Raw genomic sequence first — 23,369 nt, 5'->3', positions numbered from 1 at the left:
ATGTAACTGAGAAATGCTTAACAAAATAAATGAAACTACGACACAACAGAGACGATGTTAATTTGTGGTTTTCTAAGTCAATATGCACCCTGCAGGAATCGGATTTCTATTTGACACCACTGACCTAGACCAGTGATTTCCAAGCTTTTTGGTCTCTAGATCCCTTTAAACTCTTAAAAATTATTGCCCCTGCCTATCCCCCAAGAATTTTTGTTTATGTGGGTTATATGTATCAATATTTTACCCTATTAGAAATTAAAATGTCTTAGTATTATTATGGCAGTAGTTTTCACCTCAGTGACCCCCTAAAAGGATCTCAGGGACCACACTTAGAGAACCACTGATCTAGACAGATACCAAGCTTTCTATTTAAATGCAAGTTGTAAAGTCTTAGTGCAATTTTAAGCTTAATAAACATAAATCTTAAAACTGCATTAAGACTTTTATGACGCTGTATTTTGGAAAGTTTTTTTTTTTCAATGAAGTGGTAGCATGGCTGATTCATTAAAGAAATGTTTGGATAGTTAACAAAAGATTTAATAGAAAAATGTCAAAAAATCTGAATATATAATTTTGTAAAGATATGGGCAGCTTTCATCTTCAGTATTTTCCAGGGTAAACATGCCCTATGTCTGATTTAGTTCCACTAGATACAGTCAATGTTTACAAAGCTCTAAATATTTAGGTAACTGATTTTTTTAAAGTCCTAGAGAGTTTATTGTTTTTATTGAATATATAAATAGTCAAAATATTGACTATTTTAACAAATAGTCATTGATAGGAGTTTTTGTTTTTAGTAGAGGATAGGAGTAATATCAGCTAAGTAGTCGTATATCACAAACCATATCCATAAAAAGTCTAAACTGTTCCGATTATAGTATTCCTTTAGAAAACAAACATCAATACAAAATGTTGTGCCTTGCTGTAATTGTTTTCAACTGTCAATATAGAAAGTAGCTATTTCCTTAATCCATTTATTAAATATTTTTTATTGTATATTAAAACCAATGGCATATATAATAAATTAGTATTTTTTATCACATTAATGGAATGTTCTAGTTTATGGCATTTTCCAGATACCTGTTTAAAAAATAGAATTTTTCTATCTTAACTGTATTTGATGGAAATTTTTCTACACTATACTACACACTTCCATGCTTTCTTTTTTTTTTTTTCTATTTAAATTTATTTATTTAACATATTTGGTTTTCAGCATTGATTTTCACAACATTTTGAATTACAAATTTTCTCCCCATTTCTACCCTCCCCCCCACTCCAAGATGGCTTATATTCTGGTTGCCCTGTTCCCCAGTCAGCCCTCCCCTCTATCACCCCCCTCCCCTCTCATCCCCTTTTCCCTTCCTTTCTTGTAGGGCAAGATAAATTTCTACGCCCCATTGCCTGTGTATCTTATTTTTTAGTTGCATACAAAAACTTTTTTTGTTTTTGAACATCTGATCTTAAAACTTTGAGTTCCAAATTCTCTTCCCTCTTCCCTTCCCACCCACCCTCCCTAAGAAGCCGAGCAACTCAACCTAGGCCACACATGTATTATTATGTATAACCCTTCCACAATACTCATGTTGTGAAAGGCCAACTACATTTTGCTCCTTCCTAACCCATCCCGCTTTATTGAATTTTCTCCCTTGACCCTGTCCCCTTTCCAAAGTGCTTGTTTTGATTACCTCCACCCCCATCTGCCCTCCCCTCCATCATCCCCCCGCCTTTTATTTTTTTTTTTTAATCTTCCTCCCTCTTCTTTCCTGTGGGGTAAGATACCCAACTGAGTATGTATGGTATTCCCCCTCAGGCCAAATCTGATGAGAGCAAGGTTCACTCATTCCCCCCTCACCTGCCCTCTCCCCTCCTCCCATAGAACTGCTTCCTCTTGCCACCTTTATGCGAGATATTCCACCCCATTCTATCTCTCCCTATCTCCCTCTCTCAGTATGTTGCTCTCTCATCCCTTAATTTCATTTTATTTCTTTTAGATATCTTCCCTTCATCTTCAACTCACCCTGTGTCTGCTCTCTCTCTTTTACATATATATATATATACATAAACACATATATATATACATATACATACATACATATACACATAGATACATACATACTTACACATTCACTTATATATATACATAAACATATACTTATATATATATATATACACACACACACACACATATATATATATATATATATATACATATATATGCATATTCCCTTCAACTACCCTAATACTGAGGTCTCATGAATCATACTCATCATCTTTCCATGTAGGAATGTAAACAAAACAGTTCAACTTTAGTAAGTCCCTTGCAATTTCTGTTTCTTGATTACCTTTTCATGCTTCTCTTGATTCTTGTGTTTGAAAGTCAAATTTTCTATTCAGTTCTGGTCTTTTCACTGAGAAAGCTTGAAAGTCCTCTATTTTATTGAAACTCCATATTTTGCCTTGGAACATGATACTCAGTTTTGCTGGGTAGGTGATTCTAGGTTTTAATCCTATCTCCATTGACCTCTGGAATATCGCATTCCAAGCCCTTCGATCTCTTAATGTAGAAGCTGCCAGATCTTGGGTTATTCTGATTGGGTTTCCACAATACTCAAATTGTTTCTTTCTGGCTGCTTGCAGTATTTTCTCCTTGATCTGGGAGCTCTGGAATTTGGAAACAATATTCCTAGGAGATTTCTTTTTGGGATCTACTTGAGGAGGCGATCGATGGATTCTTTCAATTTCTATTTTGCCCTGTGGCTGTAGAATATCAGGGCAGTTCTCCTTGATAATTTCCTGAAAGATGGTATCTAGGCTCTTTTTTTGGTCATGGCTTTCAGGTAGTCCAATAATTTTTAAATTCTCTCTCCTGGATCTATTTTCCAGGTCAGTGGTTTTTCCAAGGAGATATTTCACATTGTCTTCCATTTTTTCATTCCTCTGGTTCTGTTTTATAATATCCTGATTTCTCATAGTCACTAGCTTCCACTTGCTCCAATCTAATTTTTAAAGTAGTATTTTCTTCAGTGGTCTTTTGGACCTCCTTTTCCATTTGGCTAATTCTGCCTTTCAAGGCATTCTTCTCCTCATTGGCTTTTTGGAGCTCTTTTGCCATTTGAGTTAGTCTGTTTTTTAAGGTGTTGTTTTCTTCAGTGTATTTTTCAGTATTTTTTTGGGTCTCCTTTAGCAAGTCATTGACTTGTTTTTCATGGTTTTCTCTCATCCTTCTCATTTCTCTTCCCAATTTTTCCTCTATTTCTCTAACTTGCTTTTCCAAATCCTTTTTGAGTTCTTCTATGGCCTGGGGCCAGTTCATGTTTTTCTTGGAGGCTTTGCTTGTAGGCTCTATGACTTTGTTGTCTTCTTTAGGCTGTATGTTTTGGTCTTCTTTGTCACCAAAGAAAGAATCCAAAGTCTGAGACTGAATCTGGGCGCGTTTTCGCTGCCTGGCCATATTCCCAACCAACTAACTTGACCCTTGAGTTTTTCAGTGGGGTATGACTGCTTGTAGACTTACGAGTTCTATGTTCTACGTTTGGGGGGGAGGTGCCAGCTCTGTCAGAGCCGCACTCCTCCTTCCCCAAGAACCCCCAGTCCAGGCTGGGCTTAGATCTTCAGCAGGCTGTTGCACTCCTGCTCTGATCCGCCACTTAATTCCTCCCACCAGGTGGGCCTGGAGCCGGAAGTAACAACAGCTGTAGCTGCCCCACCTCCGCTGCCCCCGGGGCTGGAAGCCAAACCGCGAACTCCTTCCACTCCCGCAGCTTTTCCCACTAACCTTCTCCGCAGTCTTTGGTGTTTGTGGGTCGAGGGGTCTGGTAACTGCCGCAGCTCACTGAATCAGGGCGCTAGGGCCCCCTCCGCCCGGCTTCTGGTCTGGATCGTCCACGCCGCTCAGGCTGGGCTCTGCTCCACTCCGTTCCCAGCTCCCAGCTCCGTGTGGGACAGACCTCACCCAGAGACCATCCAGGCTGTCCTTGGCTGGAGCCCTGCTTCCCTCTGCTGTTCTGTGGGTTCTGCCGTTCTAGAATTGGTTCAGAGCCATTTTTTATAGGTTTTTGGAGGGACTCGGGTACGTAGCTCACTCTAGTCCGTGCTTACCAGCCGCCATCTTGGCTCCGCCCTTCCATGCTTTCCTAACAATATTTCCTTAACTTTTTAAATTAAATGTCCACTAAAAACATCGTAAACCTCAGTTAGCTAATGTACTGTCTTGTAATAAGTGTAAGGTTATTTGCCCCAGTAATAAATGGCTCAAGACAGTTTACTTTTATTTCTTAGATCTCCTTTGTATGGCTTTTCTGTCTCTTCTTTGATTTAAGTGGACACTTCTTACTGTTTGTTTCTTGGCCTTAATATTTCTCTTACCTTCCAATTTGTTGCTTTTAATCTGTTGTGACCTATGAATACATACACCACATTTACTGAATAAAATATGAGTCAATTTGTTCTGATTCAGGTTCTGATGGCCTGCCTTGTATTTTTTAATTCATGAGCTTTGTTACAGCTGTTTAGGTAGTTGGAAGGTTTTTTTTTTATTGTTATTTCCATGTTCAAAGCTACATTTTAATGGGTCGTATGTTTTTTTAGACACAGTTCTTTCAATATATTTATGTCTTTTAACCAGAGACTTCTGAAGCAGAAAATGACTTTAGAGATTTTTTAAAAACTCTTTTTAAAGATGAACAGAACAGTGCTTGTGATCTCACTTTTTTGATAAGTCTAATGTCAACTGTAACAATAGCTAACATTTATATAGGCTAAGCACTCTGGTAAGCACTTTATAATTATAGCATAACATATATGATAAATTGAATTTAAGAAATTTTGGGGAAATAAGAACGTTGTAAATAAGTTAATTCTTATCCATCTGTATTCTATGTATATCTTTTAGCTTATGAATCTTAGGGTAATTGCTTTACAAATTTGTTTAGTTTTTATACTAGATCAAGTTGACTGATGGAAACAGGTAGAAATGTTAACTCTGGTAGGAAATTCGCATACCCTAATTTATGGTTATATCATAGGAGTAAAAATAGTCTGATTTGAAATAAATTTCAGTTGTAGAAAGCTAATCATTGACTTCATAAAATGATAGTTTTGATTTCTAGAAACATATATTCATATTTCAGTTGATTTGCTGTCTTGTTAACGTGGGTATTCCCTGCAGTGACACAGATCCATAGACATTTAACTCACCCGTACCAGCCTAGCTCATGCAGCTATTAGCTGGGTTTCCTTCTAAATTTTCCACTGGTAATTCATCTGACTTCCCTTATCTTGGTTTTTTGGTTTTCCAGTCATACTTTTTTTATGATACCCTTTACATCCCAAAATTCTTTGTTTGCCACATTGTGACTCATTCATGCCTACTGTACAATCTTTGCCCTTTGGGAAAGGATAACTTGAGAAAAATTATTTTGATGTCTATTCTGCTACATTAAATGATAATGTGAATGAGGCATAAATAGTTCTGTGTGAATATTTATTTCTCCTTTTCCCTTTAAAAGCAACAACACACTCAGATTGTACATATTTTATTTTTCCTTTTCCATTCATATACTTCCTTTGACAATATACAGGCTTTGTGACTTGGGGCACTCACTTGACTGTAGGTGACTTCCTTAAATATGTAAATTGCAGAGAATGTACCAATTTGCATTGGTTGGAGAGAGCTTCCTCACCTCACCCTGGAATCCTTTTACCAACGTAATCCCATAATATGTAATTACCAAAGCCAATCACACATCTAGTAGAAGCACTTGTGCAGTTATCAAACCAATTTTAAAGACACCTATGGGGGGGAGGGGGCAGTGTATTTGTACAACCATAATCTAAAAACACTCCAAAATGGGCCTGGAATAGGGAAGACCTAAGTTCAAAACTATTCTCAGGTACTTATTACCTGTGTGACCTTGGGCAAGTCATTTTGCTTCCATTTGCCTCACTTTTTGCCACTGTAAAATGGAGAGAATAAATAGCACCTGTCTCACAAGGTTTTTATGAGTCTCAAATGAGGTAATATTTGTGTAAAGCACAGCGCCTGGCATATGGTAGTTATTATTATTATTCAATCTGCATTGGCTGAGGAATTTCCTTATGCTAATACAATCAGACTTCTGAGCTAAAATTGTGTGTGTGTAATATAAGTGAAAAGTATGTACACTTGAATACACTCACATTTAAAAATACTGAACAAAAGAGGTCAGTAACCCCCAAGCTTAATGGCATTCAGAAGTCTGAGATTTAACTTCAATTTGTGAATTTGGACCTGTAATTTTGGTGGTATAGGGGATTTTGCGGTGAGGAAACTCCCTCTACCCAAACAGTTTAGCATCTTTTCTACAACTTATCTTTTTTGTACTTTTTTAAATTTATTTTTAGTTTTCAGCATTCATTTCCACAATATTTTGAGTTAAAAATTTTCTCCCCATCTCTACCCCACCCTACCTCCCCACCCTAAGGTGGTATGTATTCTGATTGCCCCTTCCCCCAGTCTGTCCTCTCTTCTATCACACTCCCCCCCCCCCCCCTTCCCTTGCTTTCCTGTAGGGCAAGATAGATTTCTATACCCCATTGCCTATCTTATTTCCCAGTTGCATGTAAAAAGAATTTTTTTAAAAATTTGTTTTTACAACTTTGAGTTCCAAATTCCCTTCCTTCTTCCCTCACCACCCACCATCCATTAGAAGGCAAGCAATTCAATATAGGTTATACATATGTTGTTATGCAAAATATTTCCCAATAGTTTCACTTTGTCATTTTGTGGATTCTGTAGCTCTAGAATTTGTTTCGAGTCATTTTTTACAGGTGATTGGAGGGATTTGGGGGAGAGCTCAAACAAGTCCCTGTTTTCATGCCACCATCTTGGCTCTGCCCCCTCTACAACTTATCTTTGAGGATTGCCTAGAGCACTGAGAAGAACAGTGGCATTTTAAAAAGTGCCTACTATGTACCAGGCACTGTGCTAAGGACTTGACAATTACTATCTCATTTGCTTCCTACCATAACCTAGTGAGGTAGGTGCTGTGAGGCTGAGAAATGTTAAGAGATCTGGCAAGGGTCACACAGTTAATAAGTATCTGAGGTTGGATTTGAACTTAGGTTTTCCTGACTCAGCCCCAGAGCTCTCTGCACTGTGATGCCACCTAGCCGATCCTCATGACTTACCCACAGTCACAGAGCCAGTATGTGTCAGAGCTGGGACTTGAACCCAGGTTCTTTTGCCTTTGAGGCCAATTTCCATCTGGCACATTTTTCTGTGTTCCAATTTTGTTACTAGGGGACAGATTTCCTTTATAACTTTTAGAGGCTTTTATGAAAGAGCAGAAGTCAAAGTTTTTATATGTCTTTTGGAGTTGAGCAGTAAAACTTCATTATTATATAAGTGGTTTCGCTTAAAAAACTCAATACACCGTTCAGAATCTCAACTTACAAAACAAATATAAGTGTGGTAATTCAAATTACAGAAGGATTCACCCATTTGATTTCTTTAATTAGTAGCCTTTTTCCATGCTGAAGTGTTTATTGATGGATTATCCACTAACATGCTTGACCAGAGAAGCTGGAGGGAAGAGAAAATTAAAGCTAACATTTTAGGAGCAGCAGCCAGTTGAAGATTAGCCAGAAACAAAGATTTCTGAAATTGCAACATAGCTCAACAAGAGCACATTACTATTAATGTTAGCAGAGACAGGGACCTATGATTTCATTGATGGATAAGGAGACACTCTTTACCAATGTAGGTTGGCACCTTCTCTGTGACCTATAGCCTCAGTGGGTTGCTGGAAAAGATAAATGATTTGCTCAACATCTCGTAGCCAAGATGTGTCAGACTTGATCTCAGGTCCTACTGTTCCTAACCCTATCTGGGGTTTTCTTGGCAAAGATCCTGGAATGGTTTGCTATTTCCTTCTCTAGCTCATTTTACAGATAAGGAAACTGAGGCAAACAGGGTTAAATGACTTGCCCACGGTCACAGTTAATAAGTTTATGAGGCCAGATTTGAACTCAGAAAGAGGAATCTTCTTGACTCCAGGCCCAGGTGCTCCCACAAAGTATTGCTCCTAGCGTAGCTAATGAGAAGCAAAATATTTAGGAAGTGTGCTCATAGGATTATAAAAGTTTAATGATGAGATCACTTATCAGATATCCTCATTTTGTAGTACATAACCATGGATCCATAGACTTTTAGTCTCTTTTTTGGAAATCGAAATTTATAAAAATTAATGACCTTATAAAGTTTTGCTTATAACAAAAAAGTGGAAACTTGTGAAAAATATAAGATTATCTTACAGAAGAAAAATTATACTTATAAAATAATCTTTGTTGCACTAAAATATCCTCATTTTTTAGTACATAACCATGGTTCCATAGGCTTTTAGTCTCTTTTTTGAAAATCAAAATTTATAAAAATTAGTGATGTTATAAAGTTTTGCTTATAACAAAAGTGGAAACTTGTGAAAAATATAAGATTATTTTACAGAAGAAAAAATGTGCTTGTAAGATAATCTTTGTTGCACTAAAATATCCTCATTTTGTAGTACATAACCATGGCTTCAAAGACTTGTAGTCTCTTTTTTGGAAATCAAAACTTATAAAAATTAGAGATGTTACAAAGTTTTGCTTATAACAGAAAAGTGGAAACTTTTGAAAAAGATAAGATTATCTTACAGAAGAAAAATTGTGCTTATAAAATAATCTTTGTTGCATTGTAACTATGTCATAGATGGAGGCTGCAGTTTCAGGAGTGTGGGGGAAGAAACATTGACTTTCAGGACCAGTGCTGGATGATTTTTCTGTTTTCAATCAAATAAGGTCAAACCTTGAACCTCAAGGTTCAAGGTCATGGGTTCATTCTTTTCAACACAATATACAGATAACTTACATTTATATAATGTTTTCAGGTTTACAAAGGATTTTCCTTACAACATCCCTTTTGAGGAAGGTATCTGAGTATTATTAACCTCATTTATTGATGAGAAAACTAATACTCCAATGAAATGACTGACTCAGCATAATGAGTGTTGGAATAGGAACTAATTGGATCAGACTACTGTATCCATAGGCAATGAGGTAGAGGGGAAAGGATATAAATTATGGAGCAAGAAGCCCTCTGCTCAAATTCTGGTTGGTTTCTTGTTTTTAGCTTGCCTACCTGTATGACCCTGGATCATGAGCTTGATTCTCTAAGATGTTTAAGATTTGAAGGGGTGGAGTTGAAGGAGAAGAGCATTGAGGCATGGTCAGGAATGAGCATAGTGTATGGGTAGGGTAGAGGGCATTGAAAAGCCTGATCAGGATGGGGCATTGGATTTGTTGGGTTCTGGGGGGTGGGGAGAGGCATGGGGAAGATTTGCAGCATTTAACTTGCTGTTTGGTACAGGATCATAGGGATGGGAAATAGGACTGGGGAATGTGGAGTGAGAAGAACATAGAGCAGGGGTGGGGAACCTTCAGCCTAGAGGCTTTGCTTGGCCTAATTGGGTGTGGACTTTTGACTGAGTCCAATTTTTATAGAACAAATCCTTTTATTAAAGGGATTTGTTCTGTGTTTGGATACAAAGGGCTGCACTTGAGGACCTAGAGGGTCACATGTGGCCTTGAGGCTGTGGGTTCCGCACCCCTGACATAGACCAAAGGGAAACATAAATGGGTAAATAGAAATCATTGTCATAGTTGTAGGTTCTTAATACTAGAAGAAGAATTGCTGCAAAAAAATTTTTTATAATTTTACTTTGAAATAAATTTTTTTATCCTATTTCTGTTTTCCTTGTGTTGTGGATTAAAAGAAATTTACTACATCAGTTGACACAATTTGATCCTTGGAGATAAGTCTAAAATTCTAAATCTCAGTGCGGGAAGCAGAGCAGGTCTTAGCAGAGCAACATCTGAAAATGCCAAGGTGACCTCCTTGTGCTTTACTAAATCTAATTGGCAAAGCTGAGATCCAAACTCGGGTATCTTGACACTACTCGGTGCTCTTTCAACTTGATTTTGGTCTTGAAGTTGGGCTAGGATTTATCACAGGCTAGACCAGAATTGGCATAGGAGCCAAAACCTTCTTGCTTCCTGTTTTCGTATGGCCTGCAAGCTAAGACTAGTTTTTGCATTTCTTAAATACAATAAAACTTTACTTGAGTTTTTTTTTTAAACTTAAGACAGTAAAGTCGTAGAGTGGTAGAGGGGGCTTCCTGACCTGCGAGTTTCCTAGGCCAAATGAAATCATCATTCTGACCCCTCTCCCTGTATAACTTACTAACTCCTTTTCTTTTTAGTTCCTTTATATCAGTTCTTTTAGGGCAGCTAGGTGTTCAGGATACAGTCCCAGCCCTGGAATTAGGAAGAACTGAGCTCAGATACTTCCTCAGACACTTATTAAGCTGTGTGACTTCTGAGCAACTTGCTTAACCCTGTCTGCCTCAGTTTCCTCATCCGTAAAATGAGCTGGAGAAGGAAATGGCAAACCACTCCAGTATCTTTGCCAAGAAAACCCCAAATGGGTCTCAAAATCTCAGATATGACTGAGCAACAACAAACAAAGTCTGTTCTTTTGCATCTTTTATTTTGGACTTGGTTAAATGTTTGGGCATCATCTATCCTTTGGGAAATAAAGATCTGGCTATCTGGTACCTAAGATAAAGATTCCAGTGCTAAAATGCAATGATTGAAGAAATGACCACCTGTTCTAGTCTTCCTAGCTGCCGCAATAAATATTTATAAATATTCTTTGCTGGCATAGTTTCCACAGGATTTTCAACCATAGGATCATAAAAACCTAAAAAGTATCATCTTGTTTCTGAGCAGCAACCCTGGGAGGCAATTCTTTTTAAAAATCTTTATTTCAGAAAAGAACTTGGAGTCACAATTTGCCCTGTGAATGTTGGAAAGGACCGCTAAGGTTTGACTCTTGGTCTAATGGTGTTAGCAATTCAAAGATTTTTTTTGTCTGTTTGGACATTTTTGCCTTTATTCTTGGACTGACGTCTGCTGCATTATATTCAAATTACTTAGATACTGTATGTTAGGAAGTAAAGTAAGATTAGTTTAATTTGGCTGATATTCAGACCACTTTTTGACTTGGAAAACAAAAATAACATTTTTAAGCCTGTTTTTCAGAGTTGACTAGGAGTTGCGTTTCATGCCCCGTTAATATTGGTGAATTTTTTATCTTTCTGTTTCCTTGCCTCGTATCACTATTTAGGCATCAGTAATGTAACTTTATCATTTCTATAAATCTTAGTCCTTCTGTTTCTTGAGTGATTTCTCCTGTGCCCATGGTTTAACTGTGATTCCTCATGTATGTGTAAAATACCTCATAAAATATACCCATTATAATATTTTAAATATTTTCATCTCTTAAAAAAAATCTACACACTGGATCCTTTGTTAGTAGTATTGAAACTGACTTCACTCTGATCATTTTAGAAATCTCATACTAAGTCATATATGTCTTAAAATGTATTAAAGATAGAACAGAATGCAAAGGATTTTGGTTTCTGGGCCATAGTTACTTAAATCTTCTTCATGCTATGTTGGCACCTATAACTGCTTGTGTTTGGCCATCTAGAGCTCACATAGCCTAAGACACTGACTTCTCATCTGTTTCTTGGCGATGTTATTCTGTCCTCCCACTCTGTCTCTCAGTCTCTTCTCTTTGTAACTCATTATTTGCCATGCACTGCTGACCTGATACTTAGGTTAAGGACAGATAATGGGAATTGAGTTGCTTTGGAGTGCTAGGGCAGAGGCCCCAATCGTCAGTAGCGGCAAAGGCTGTGTGAGCTGAGGCAAAGTCACAACTCACTGTGTCCTGACATTGCTGGAAACTTAGTTATTGACCTTTTTTGACCTTTTCTTCCTAACACTACTGGGAATACAGCCAGTTTCCAGGCATTATCCACTCCTGGGAATTGGCCAATTTCCTAAGGGTTAATGCTCTTCAGGATAGATTCTGAATACATTCATACAATATACACGCCCGTCATTTATTAGCCTTTAAGATTTAATTCTGGCTACTGGGCTAAACCTATCTCGAATTTTGTGATTCAAGGGCTAATTTTTTTTTTTTTTAAGTTTTGAGATCTACTTAAGAGAGGAAAAAATTTTGACCAATTCCCCAAAACGAACAAACAAAAAAAAACTTTGCTGCTTTTAAAAAATGACTTTATTGGTGCTTTTTTACTTTTTACAGTGTCACTAAACAATATATTCCTCTCCTCTCACGGTTCCTTTTTAATAAAAGTAATTAGTTAAGTAAAATAGTTACACCTACTGAATCTGATAGTGTCCCCAATATTCTCCACAGGTAGCCCACCACTTTTCTATTAGGAGGGAAAAAGTTTTTCATCATTTTTGTCCTTTAAGATCAATTGCTCTTTGCATTTATAATTTGAATTTTTACATATTTTAATCTTGTTTTCAATTGAAATATTGTGATCATTATATACATATGTTGTTCTCTTGGTTCAGCTTCCTTTGCTCCAGATGAGCTTCCTTTCTATCATGCCTTTCTAGAATTTTTTATTCATAGCTTATGATACAATAACATTCCATTGTATTTCAAATATTACAATTTAACCACAATTTAACATTAGCAATTAATGGTCACCCACTTTGTTTTTAGTTCTTTTGCTACCACAAAAGTGTTTCTGTAAATATTTTGTTATATATTGGACCATTCTTTCTGTCTTTGAAGTTCCAGTTGCCACAAACTCATCCCTACTGTTCATCAGTCCATTCAGATACTCCTTTCTAGCATGGTTTCTATAGGAAGGTAAAGTTCCATCCACCAATAACAGATTGGCAACTATTCAGCCAAATTTTAGAGTATGAGAGAGTTACCTGAGGCACTGAGAGATTAGATGATTTTCCCACCTGTGGTAGCCTAGCCAGTGCATGTTGGAGCTGAGACTCGAACTCAGGTCTTCCTGACTTTGGGCCACTTCTCTACCGATTATGCCACACAGCTCATTTCGTGTGGGTTTTATAGCTTACCCATAAGCCATAAAGGACTGTGCCTCAAACTGTACCTTCTTATGGCTATTTCGTCTTCTCTTGGATTTGGAAACAATAACCTCTTGGTTTTCCTCTTACCTCTCTGACTACTCCTCTACTCCTATTCTGGTTCCTCTTTCTCCTCCTGACCTCTTAAAGTGGGGTTTCCCCAAGGCTCTGTTCTACTGACCTTTTCTCTTTTCAGACCCTTCCTTGACAGTTTTATTCACTGTCATGCTTTTAACTATAACCTTCTACAATATGACTCTCAAATTTATATCTCCATTCTTGAATCCCAAATATGTCTCTCCAACCACCTGCTAGATATCTCTAAACCACCAGCACCTCAAACTCAGCATGTCTAAAGCCAGCTTCATTATTTTTTTCACCAGACCCTACTCTATCTTCCTTTTAACCACTCTATTTGTTAGTGGCAGCATGATTCATCCAGTCACCCATGTTCAGACCTTCCCTTTCCTTCCCCTGTCACATACAGACAGTTAACAAGTCTTGTCAATTCTTCCTGCTTTCCTTTTTACCTTTATGTTTCCGATGCCACCACCATAGTACAACCCCTAATTACCGCCAGCCTAGATCAATGTACTAGCCTCCTAACATCTCTTCCTATTTCTCTTTTCTCCCTCCCCTTCAATCATTCCTCACTGCTGTTGGCCTAATCCTCTCTATTTGTAGACCAGGTTTTGTCCCTCTAATCCAAATCCTTCTGTGGTGCCCTCCTGCCAATAGAGTAAAGCTTATCCTAGCATCCAAGGCCTTCTACAGTCTGTCAACACTGTACCTTTCCAGACTTCTCATACAGACCTCTTCCACGTCTTCTACCATCCAGTCAACTTGGGCTACTTCCTTTTCTTTGTACTTTATTGATGCTGTCTGGGCCTTTGCTTATACTGTTCTTGATGCCCGGAATGCCCTCCTTATCTGACCTGTTGAATTCTTTACAATCTTTTAAAACATAATTTGTGTCCTGGAGGATGTTAGTAATGACTTTTCTCCCTTCAAGCTTCACATAACCCTTTGTTTACATTTCCCTCATGCATTTATCTTGTACCATAATGTTGGAGAGGTAGGCAGAAGCCAAAGAGTAAGGATTTTGCATTTTGTCCTAGAGGCTATGAAGAAGAACTGGAAATTCAGCATGGGAATGACTTTTTTAGATACTGTTTTAGGAGTATTAACTTGGCAGTTTAATGGAGGATGAATTGAATAGGGGTAGACCAGAAGAAGCAAGACCAATCGGGAGACAATAGTAGTCATCTTCCTGAGAGGCGATGATAGTCTAAATGGGGGCTGAGGCTGTATGATCTTAATAAGATTTCTAGTAGATAATGGAGAAGTGGTTGAATAATCCAGGGTATTTGTATGAGATTTTTAGCTTTCAGATTCAATCTTGCTATGAAAACCTTTATTGTCCTTAAAAATGAGTGGGGCATAAAAAAGATTTTAGGGTGTTTGTAATGGAATCTATCTATAAAGGTGACGGTGGTTTCATGTTAAAGAAATTATCTTCACCAAGAAATCCTCACCGAGATTTTTATATTTGGGGAAGACCTGTAAGTAGATAAGAATGAAAAAAATGTAATCCAAATATTGTTCCATATTTTTCTTTCTCTACTGGGTTGTGTAAGCAGTAGAGAGGTGTTAAGAATGTTGTTAGTGATTTTAAAAAAAACTTAACACTTTCATGTAGTAAAAATTTATTAACAGTATAAGCAGTGGTTTATGTATATGTTACTTGATGTCTCTGAGTGTAAATGTAAGGGGGGAGAGTATATTTATCCCAGCAGCAGGAAGGCAGAGAAAAGTTTGCTACTATGACAAGTCTCTTTCTTCCTTTAATAAAAAAATCTTTTAGGGTAAACATTTTAAAGCAATAAAACCTGACAATTTTGAAAGTGCATTTGCGTAGATTGCATAGACAAAAGAATACAGAGGACTTTTTTCAGGGTCATGAGTGAATTTTTGTCCTGTGCTTCAGGCCAGAGTTTCATGAAATATGACTATAAAATTTGAAAGATTTAAGAAATTTTGAGTTACTTTTTTTCTTAAAGGACAGCAACTTAATTGAACCTAATTCGTGAAAGAACCTGACTTATCCAGGTTAAGGTGAAAAGTTGTCTTAGTCCTACAGCTCTCAAGCTAGCTATATGTACGGGCAAAACAGAACAACCACGTTCAGGAAGTTTTTGTTTTATCACTCTAGATAATCATGAGACCTATTTTTTGTAGTCGGTGAGACCTGGATTTAAGTCTTGTCGCTGATAGATACTGTCGTGTGACCGTAGACGAGTCACTTAAACTCTCGGGGTCCCAGACGACTATCCAGGACTTTATGTTACTAAGGAGTTGTTGATCTATAACCATGAAGGGAACTTCCACACTGGAAATTCCTTATACCTATTAAATCATAATTGATCAGACAACAACAGCAGCAACAGTAGCTAGCATTTACATAGTGCTTTAAATTATATTATCTCATTTGATATACCCTGTTTTTTATCCCCATTTTACAGATGAGGAACCTAAGAGAGCTTAAGTGAGTTGCCCAAGGTCTGAGTGTCTGAGGCAGGACTTGAACTCCAGTCCTGACTACGTCTAGTATTCTATCTATTGTGCCACCTAGCTGTCCCTATAAATAGCATTCATAAACAATTCTAATTTTTATGTACTTTATGGTATCTCAAATTTTGATGGCTCCTAGATGGTCAAGATAAGTAAGAGCATATTGACATAAAACATTTATTAGGCACTTACTGTGTGCAAATTAGATTTATGCTAGGAATTTGTGAGGATACAAATAAAATATCATAGGTTTTTTTGGTGAACATTAAATAATCAAAACCCTGGAACATACATGGAACCTCCAAGAGTATTCTATGCGTTTATTAAGCAAGGTGTAGACCAAATTCCCAGTCCATTGGACTTCCTTTTCAAATTTGTTCCTGCTTAATTTCCTCCTACTGTCCTACCTAATACCTAGTTTTTCTTTGCTCTTCCAATATTCACATCTCCTTTTGGTCTCTCTGTATTTCTGTAAATAATTGAGTTCCCTGCTCCTTTTTATTCAGAACATCCTTTTCTATCCTTACTGTTGATACCATCATCTATTTGAACTGTGTTCGTTCATGAGTCATTCCTTGTATCTAATCCCCAGCACTGTCTTATGTACCTAAGGAGAATTTCCAAGAACCCCTGTATAGTTCTTGAGGGAAATATAGTAGTAGATCACTTTACCTCTCATTTTATTACACTTTCTTTCTTTTTCTTTGTTTTTGACTATCCATTATGAGTTATGCCTCATGCTTATTTTTCTTTAAAAATTCTTTTATTTCGAACTTCACGAATATCCCTTATTATTAACAATAAAAGCAATAATAACTAACATTTGTATAGCATTGTAAGGTTTGTAAAACCGAAAAAAAAGCTTAAATAACCCTTATTTTTCTTGGGAGGTGGGAGGGCAATAACACTTGCCCCCTTTGGACCCTCCCCCTCTCTCAGTGAGTTGCTGTCCATACACATCCTTCTCACTTCTCGCATTGCCGTCATCTAGGTGAAGGCTCACATCATCTCTTGTCTGGAATACTGAAATAGCCTGCTGATCGGTCTACTTGCTACAAGTTTTCCCACTCCAATCCATCCTCCACTCAGATGTCAAATTGTTCTGATAAAATGTAGGGCTGATCCATTTCGTCAGCCTATTCAATAAATTCCAATATCTTCTTATTACCCTCAGAATCAAATATAAAATCATCTCATTGCCTTAAAGCCCTCCACAAGCTGGCCTGTTGCTACCTTTTCATTCTTAGACTTCGTTCTCCTTTGTGTACAGTACAAGCTGGTGACACTGGCCCTTTTGATCTTCCGCATAGAAGGTGCTCCATCCATCTTGGAACTCCAAGCATTTTCTCTGGTTATCCTCTGTGCCTCAAATGCTCTTCCTCCTTATCTCCTTGATCTCTTGGCTTTCCTGACTTCCTTTAAGTCCCTGCTTACAGGAACCCCTTTCCTATCCCCCTTAATTCTACAGTCTTTCCTCCGTTGATTATCTTCAATTTATCCTGTGTATATCTTGTTTGTACATGTTGTTCATTTCTTGTTCATTTGTTCTCTCTCCCATTAAACTGTGAGCTCCCTGAGAGCAGGGGGATTGGTTGTTTTTTTTCCCTCCTTCCTACGCCCAGTGTTCAGTCTGGACATTCCAGGTGCTTAAATGCTGGTTGACTTGACTTGTTGGTGATCAATCTTAAAGAAACACTATGTGGGCTGTTATTTTTTTTTCTGTGAATTTTTTTGTCATTATTTGTAATTTGTGATTTGGTTTTGAGATTTATTCCATATGGTACTACCTCAACTCTATATAATTTAGTTATCTGGAAACCTTACCTCTCTAGAATAAAGCCAAGAACAAAGAAGTTAGTTAAAAGGGTTTCTGATCAGCAAAAATAGCTGTCGCAAAGCCTGTTCATCAGTTCATAATAGATGTCCCAGGTTCTTGCAGTGTGATATAGGAGAATAAGCACTAGATGTCAGAACAGGAAACTAGGGTTCAAATCCTGGTCTTGCTAATTCCTAGTGGCAGGACTAAGCCATTTATAATCTTTCTGAGTCTCAGTTTCCAGAAATGCAAACAATAACACTTGCATTGCCTCCCAGGGTTATTGTGAGGAAATAGCTTCAGGAACTGTGAATAGTTGTATGAATATGACGGATTGCTAGAAGTAACCCACTTGATGATCTTCATTCCAAAGGGCAGAACAGATAGGAAGCTGTGACTAAAAAAATGGGGAGGGGAGGTTGCGAATGAGACAGACCAAAAGCACTACAAATGGGGTTATTTAGTGAGAAAACAAATTAGCTGCGTGTCTCCAATAGATAGACATTGGAGTGTTATGGTATTAAAGTGTTATGTAATAATTGAAATTCACAAGCATTAGTGTGAGTCATTGAGAGAATAAAGTTGTTAGGTTGAGTATACTTAGTTAAAGAAAGCAGGGAAGAATGCAGCGCGTTTTTGTATTACTGTTACATTTAAAAAATTATTGAGGTATTTTATTTTGACATAAAGTAGTAATAACTATATGGTGCTTTAAGATTTGCAGTGGGGCTTTACATATGTTATGTCATTATTTGAATTTGAACCCAGGTCTTTGTGACTCAAGTTCAGCATTCTGTATTTCTTGGAAACTTGCCGATCATCACCTGCTGCAATGCACATTCCCCTCAAATTTGTCTAAGTAAAATCACTTAATAGAGTGCTGGTGGTTAATAGTACATGCCCCTTTCCATTCTCATAGGGCACAGTCTGTTCACTGAAAGAAGAATGTGTGCTTTAACTTGAAGAATTTTCTGCCAACATTGTCTATTGCATTTGATCTAAGGACTTTTTAAAAATTATTTCCACATTATCTTCATTTGCATTATTTGTAATCATTGAGTTTTAAACCAGCCTCAGTCCCTTCCTAGCTGACTGACCCGGCCAAGTCACTTAACCTCTGTTTGCTCCAGTTTCCTCAATTATAATATGGTGATAATAATAATACCTCCCAGGGTTGTTGTGAGGATCAGATGGGATAATATTTGTAAAGCCCTTACCACAGTACCTGGCACATAGTAGGTGCTTAATAAATTCATGTTCTCTTCCCCTTCCCTTATACTTTTCTTTTGGTTCTGCTTTAAAAAAAAATCCTGAATCACTTTATTCAGGCCATCCCATGTTACCCTCAATTCTTTATATTCATCATTCTTTGTTGTGCAGTATTATTCCATAATTTCCATGTAGCACAATTTGTTTAGACATTCCCTATTCATTGAGCAGATCTTTTGTTATCAGTTACTTGTTATCATAATGCTATAGTCTTGAGGACTAGAATTTATCTTTGTTTTTCCTCTACTGATAGCACAGTCATTTGCACATAGTAGGTGCTAAGTATTTAGTTTCTGAGGATATTCTAGTTTGGCTACAAATAAAATTATGAATGAACATGGGAAAAACTCAAAATGCAGAAAAATATATACATACAAACACATATACAATACATTTTCATACAGAGACATGTATATATTAATCACTTAGGAAGAAATGTTTTGGAAGTTATTTTAAACTACTTATTGTCTATTTCATAGAAGATTTTCTACTTTAGTTAAAATATTAAAAATGAATAACTGTTGTTATATTTGTATATATTATGCCTACATAGTATATGTGCGTATGTGATATATACAAATGTATAACCTATGGGTCTTATCTTGTTTTCTTTAACCTCTTCAGTGGTTAAAGTAGTTTGACTATGAGATCATGAATGTTATGAATAATTTAGTAATTTTTTAACCATATTTTCTAATTTAATGATGTGAGTATATGAGTTATTTAAATTTGTTTTTCCTTTAATAATTGTAATTTTGAACATTTCTTCCCAATAATTCCTAACAGTTTGTATTTCTTCTTCTGAAGACTTTTCCTATACGTTGACTGTTTAGATCATTCCATTTTTGATTTTGCATCAGTTTCCTTTTGCAGTTGGATAGCAGATTTTTATCAGAATACTTGATATAATGATTTTTGTGCAGGCCATATTTCTTATTGTAATTGTATTGATTTTGTAAAAAGTTTTTTTCTTTAAAAATTTATGTAGTTAGAATTATTTATTTTTCTTTGTATGATGGTCTCTCTCACACATTGGGTTAGGAATTCTTCCTTTCTTCACTGTAGTGAGAGGTGTAATCTTCCATTCTCTTCTAAGATTTTAATGGGACTTTTCATTATTATTGTATTTTATCCATTAGGAACTTGTAACATGTGATATGATTCTTTTAAAAACTTGTCTACTGCCCTGGTGGGCCAAGAGAGCAGCACAGACAGTGTAATTCTGACATGAAATGGAAATGTCTGTTCCACCCATCCTAAAACATTGTATCTACCTTTCAGTGGAGTGTGAATATGGTTAATTTGTGAATGCTTACCTTTTAATCTGTTTTATCTGAAGCATTTTCTGTGGTGGAGCAAATAAAAAGCCATCCTATAACTCAAAAAAACCCCCTAAAAACCAACCTAAGAAACATGTCTACCACTTGTTTGTTCATTGTTTGACTTGTTGCTCCTCCATATGAATTTTCATGCTTTTTTAATCAAATTCTATTAAGTATTGCCTTAAGAATTTGATTGGTATAATTTAAAGTCTGTAGAATAATTTGAGTAATACTAGCATTTTTGCTATATTTATATCTAGACCAACCATAAAAATTGAATGACTCTTAGTTTAATTTTTTATTTCTGAGATTTTTTTATTATTGTATTTTTGTAAGTCCTATGTTTATTAGGTTGATTTTGAGATATTTAGTGCATTCTTTTGTTATTTTTAACACTTTTCCCATATCTTTTTTATGGTTTTGTTGATAATGTGCAAAAATGTAGATTTTTTTTCTGTGCTTTTTTTGTATCCTGATGTTTTCCTAAAGGCATCTATTAATTTTTGTTGATTCTCTAGGGTTTTCTAAGTAAGTCATCATTTTATATGAATATAGAAATAATACACCTCTTCTTTAACCATGCCTATTCCCACAATATTCCAGATTCCTTGATTTTATTTTTACTGTTAACATTTCTCTTGATCATCATTTGCTCTAAAAACCTCCATCCTCTTCCATCTCCTAGTTCTTTGAGTGTTGTTGACCTGTAGTGATTTGCTTCTAAATTACTTATTTGTTGACCAGTAGTGATTTGGTTCTAAGAATTACTGATTCACTTCTTCATGAAATGAGAACAAAGAAATTCTCTCTTTGTTTTCATAAAGTCTCTCAAAGTAGGATTTCTAAAGAATATTTGTGTTACCTACTCTTTGCTTCACAAAACACTGATTTATCATAATCTTTTTCATGACTACAAGAAATTAACTTTGTATCTGGAATTTGTTTGTCAAAGGCAACATGAAGCTCAGATTTTCTTGGAAGGGATAATTGGAGGTCATTTATCCTACTGAAGTCTCATCTTTTCTCATTGAGCATACCATACAACTTTGCAAAATGTGCCATTTTGAAACTTAAGCCCATTCTTTTACTTTAATTTCTGGTCATCAATGAGTAGCCCTACATGATTTGAACAGTTAATTCTTGATAGGTGAATTGCCTTTTCTTGATGCTTTGCAAGACTTTTTTTTTTTTTAACTCTGACCTTAACGGAACTTAGTGCCTGTTTCTGGGTCAATTTGTTCTTTACCACTTGATGGGGAAGTTTTCTTTTTTGATTTCCTGAAATAATGTATTCATGCTGTTTCATTGCATTTTTTCCTGGGAGATCAATGAATGTCAGATTGTCTTTGCCTTCCTCTTAAGGAGCTGTTACTTTAATTTGTAGATATACCAAGTCTTCTATCAATTTTGCTGTCCTTTAATTTCGTTCTAGTATTTGTTGCATTTCTGCATTGTTGTATTTTGATTCTGTCATTGTTTTTCAAAGTGTCCAGTGTTTTACTAAGATATTTCATTATTTCTAAGCAGTTTATTCTTTTTTTTGTTGTTTGGAGTTCCTTGAACTCCAGTTTCCCTCTTTACATGTTTCTTTAAGTTTTACATTGAACATTTATACAACACTGGAGAGTTTTGTGATTGATTACTTCTTATTGCGGGGTGGAGGGGAAAGACAGAGGTCTGATTGTAAGATTATAGATCTAGAATTGGAATGGCCATCTCAACCTCCTTTTTTCCAAATAAGAAAACCGACGACCATGCAGATTAAGTAACCTGCTTAAGGTCACACAGATAGTAATGGTCAGTGGATATATTGGAACCTTAAGTAAAGGTTTTATATTAGCTATTTCTTCTTGAGATTTGTTTACCCCCCACCCCACCCCTGCCATAGTATTTGTTCATTGCGTCAGGGCTTGGTTTTTGATTGTTCATTTCTTCACTTTCTTTACTGGATATTCTTAATGAAGAATTTTTTTTTCAGCCAAAAAAAAAAGTATAATAAAGATTCGCCATATTGGGCAGAGTCTTAGGGAGCCTGAGTCTTTGTGACGCTAATTCCAGTGGGCCAGATTGAATCTAAGCTGAGCTAGATTGAATCTGAGCTAAGAATTTTCTTTTTTTTTTCTTTTTTTTTTCTTTCTCTTCTTTCCTTCCTTCTTCCCTTCCTTCCTTCCTGATTATGAAGGACTTTTTTTCCTAACAGTTTCTTTCCTTTTTTAAAAATTTTCATCTACAGGGATAAAAACTTTCATTTTTGGACCAAGATAAACTTATTAAGACTACTTGGTATAGAAGCTCAAGTCCAAAAACCATCAAGTCATAATTGCATGAACACTTCTTATTTACATTGTCTTATCTTCCTTTTTAAAAAAGTTAACAGCATTTTCCTTCTTATGAAGTTTAAGCTTGATCCTTCTATAGAATTTTTCACCATCATCCTTTTGACCAACCCTACTTAACATTTGCCAGGTCTTATAACATCGATGATATCTGATGGCAGGGTCTCAAGTAGTTTGAAAAAATATAGAAATTCAAGTCATAAGCTCTAATTATGGATTAAAAAGTACTGTTTCATATTATTTTAGTCTTAGTCTTATTTTTTTTCTTTTTAGTTCCTGTCATCATCATAAAATTTAGATCTCAAGGGGATCAAAGAGTAGTTCGACTACTTGTTTTACCAGTCATGAAACCGAAGCTCAGAGGCAGGACTAAAATAAAGGTTTCCTGATTCCCATTCCAGGGCTCATGCCTCTAGACTGCACCAACTAGTATCTCTTGATAATTTACATGTGTCACTTAAACTCTCTTTTATAATATTTTTCCACTCTGACTATCACTACTCCCTTTTGGATGTCAGCGTTGTTTTATGAAATGAACTCATTTAATCTACTTCCGAAGGCATTTTTCTTTTGAAATGTTTGTAACCCAGTTATTACCCCCTTATAATGCATAGTGAACACCTTATGCCACACATCAGAACCTAGCTTGGTAAGATTGGTAGGCTTTAGTCGCGAGAGCCCAGGGATTGGAGGAAGGGGTGTTAACAGGTCAGAGTTGAGGTGGATTGGCAGAGCTGGGGACTGTGGGAGGTGGGAAGCTTACATCATTTCCCTGCATAAAGGCTCTCTCTGACTGGTGCTGTCAGGCCCATACTTACCAGAATGCAATTAATTTACCAAATACACTGAAATCCATAAAAGAGAGAAAAGGAGATGGCAGAGATTCTGCTCTTATGTTCCTAAGTCTGTGATACTAGACTAGAGACTGTCAATAAGTAACTCAGTGCAACCAGGATTGTCACTGCTTCGCTCTCCCCCAGCTCAGTGCCTTTCTGCTCTGCCCCATCCTTGCTCTTTCTCTGCTGCTCAGATCAGCTTCCTGCTTTTCATGAA

This window comes from Trichosurus vulpecula, chromosome 2, assembly GCF_011100635.1.
Source record: "Trichosurus vulpecula isolate mTriVul1 chromosome 2, mTriVul1.pri, whole genome shotgun sequence".
Lineage (NCBI taxonomy): Eukaryota > Metazoa > Chordata > Mammalia > Diprotodontia > Phalangeridae > Trichosurus > Trichosurus vulpecula.
This window is presented reverse-complemented; position numbering follows the sequence as displayed.